This window comes from Vulpes vulpes, unplaced genomic scaffold, assembly GCF_048418805.1.
Source record: "Vulpes vulpes isolate BD-2025 unplaced genomic scaffold, VulVul3 Bu000000627, whole genome shotgun sequence".
Classification (NCBI taxonomy): Eukaryota; Metazoa; Chordata; class Mammalia; order Carnivora; family Canidae; genus Vulpes; species Vulpes vulpes.
In genome coordinates, this window is record NW_027325667.1 from 1852502 (window position 1) to 1855277 (window position 2776).

The window sequence follows — 2776 nt, forward strand, 5'->3', positions numbered from 1 at the left end:
CAACATGTACTGTGATTACTTGTTCTCAGAAGACCCAATTAATTACTCATCAGAAAGAAAAAAAGGCAGCTGGAAATGAACAAAAAACTGATTTGGTACCGTGCCTGCCCTTAACTTGTACACTCTCACCGATGAAAGTCCTCATGACCTGAGAGTCATCACCATGTCTCTCCTTTCTTTTTTTTCTTTCTTTTTTTTTTCTTTCTTTTCTTTCTGAGTGTCTTTGTCTCATCTGTTCCTCTGTCTTACTTGCAATGTCTTTTTTTTTTTCTTCTTGAACCTTCTCCTTTTTGAACTTGTTTCCCTATTGAACATAAATCACTTTCCAACCTAGGAAACTTAATCAAAACATCTCAAAAGTGAGAAACTAAGTCAACTTCTTAAAGGATCTCCTTGCTCTCCAACCTTTCCCAGAGTCCTCCATTTTATAAGAGATACCCCATGCAGTTCTTGCTCCTGTCACTCCACTAAAACTGCTTTGGTAGGATTTCCCAAAGACCATCCCCTTGCTAAACTCATGGCAATTCTCAGGACTGCCTTCTTTAGCTACCTACAGCATTTTCCGGTTTCTTTACCACCCAAGTCTTGACTAATCTTGTCTGACTTCATGGACATCACACTCTGCTGGTTTTCCTCCTACTTCACTGACATTCATTACCTCCTCTCCCTGACCCCCTAATAACACCTGCACCAGAGCTCAGTGGTCTTACACCCTCTTCTCTATTACACCCACCTCCTTGGGAATCTCATCCTGGTGGCTTTAAATAGCAACAGATGCTTCCAGATGCTGATGAATCTCAAGTCACCATATCCAGCCAAGACCCTGCGCCTATTTCCTCCTGTCTTCTTAACACTGACATCTGGATGCCAAAAGGCACCCACAGGGAACTCAAAATTGATCTCTTAAGCTTATCTGCCCCTCAAACCTACTCCACCCACATTCTTCTGCTTCTCATTTGATGTCAACTCCATCCTTCACTGCTGTGCAGGTCAAGTCTTGGGAATCACTCTTGACTCAGCTTTTTCTCTCCCACCTCACACCCAGTCCATCAGGTAATTCAGTTGCCTCAACCTCCCAGCTATATCTAGCACTTGGTCCCCTCTCACACCTCCACTGTTCTCTCTCCCTAGTGTGAGCCCCTAACTTCACTCACTCAGATTGATGAAACAGTCTGAATCGTAGCTTCCCTACAGTCTATTTTCAATTGATGAGTAGATGAAGTCTAAGTCAGATCAGGCCAGTCCTTAGCTCAACACCTTCAACGGCATAAGTCAAGGAAAACTGGGTGAGCATCAGTTCTCTAAAGTATTCCCTTGTTATCGTCCCCACGGCTACGTCGTCCTTCCTGTCATTCCAAAAACCCACTGCTATTTGTGGCCCTTTGTTCCCCAACAGCTCTCTGCACCTGGACCAGTCTTCTCCCAGCCAGGTCCATGGGTAACTCCCTCACCGCCTCTACTTCTCCTTTAACTGCCCCTCTGCTTAACTACTCAACTACTAAAATTTCTATGACATCCTCTTCCTGCTCTCCTTTCTTCCTTGCTTTGCTCTACTTTTCTTCTGTTTTCCATAGCACTTGTCAGCTTCTAACATACAATATAATTTACTGATTTATGTTCACTGCTTATCGTTGTCTCCCACCAGCCTGGTGTAAACACCAGAGTAACAAAACTGTCTCTGTGTTTTGTTTGCTAATAAATTCCTTGCACCTAGAAGAATGCCTGGCTCAAAGAGGAGGCTCAGTAAACACTCAATGAATAAATGAACACTCAAAAATCTAACCTAAATGCTGTACTCAATACTTGCAAAATCTCACCTAAAGTTTACAAAATTTCACATAGATTTAATTTAATATAAATTCCTAATATGTAGTAAAATCGACACTGAACTAAGAATTAAAAACCCAAAGCTAAGCCTGGATCCCAGTCTTGCAATTTGGTCTGGAAGAATTTCTTCGACCTCCCTGAGGCTCAGTTCCTTCTCCGTGAAATCAGGATGTTTCATGGTTTTTTGTTGTTGCTTTTATGCTTAAAACCAAATATGATGATGAATGTAAAACTATAAAATCAGAAGTGCAAGATCATATGATAAGAGGATAGGACCCACTATTTCCTTCTGAACTGGACCATTGCTGTGTGCTGTCATTTTTTATAAAGTTAAGTGATAAAAATATACCATAATTGTAATGTGCAGCTGCACTCACAGACCAAAATAAATCTGATTAAGACACAAGCCCTTAAAGAGTGATGGTTACTAAGGTTTTCCCATTCAAGTGTAAAAATCCTCTGATGCCCAGAAGGCAGTCTTAAACCAGGGACTAACTGGAGATGCCAAAAGGATTTGTGCAGAAGGCATCAAACCACAGGTTGAAACGAAGACAACAAGCAGAAGTTTTTTTGTTGTTGTTGTTTTGTTTTGTTTGTTTGTTTGTTTTTTGTTTTTCACTTAGAGAAAGACCAGAGGGTTCAAGCCCTGGTTCACCCACCTTTACTAAGTATGAGTTCACACCAATTGCCTAACCTCCCCATATGGGTAATATAAGACAATCTCTAGGCTTACTGGGAGGATTAGAAGAGCTACTACCTGGGAGGCACTTAGACAAACTGTGCTCACCAGAAATTTTTTTGGGCAACCTCGCACACACAAACAAAACACAGTTCAATATATGCATCCAGCAGAGTAAAGCATTTTCCCTGCCAAGGAAGTGAAGGCCAGTGGAGAGGCAGAAGGGGAGCACCTTCTCTCATTAGGTGAGAAGGCAAAATCTAAAGGCAA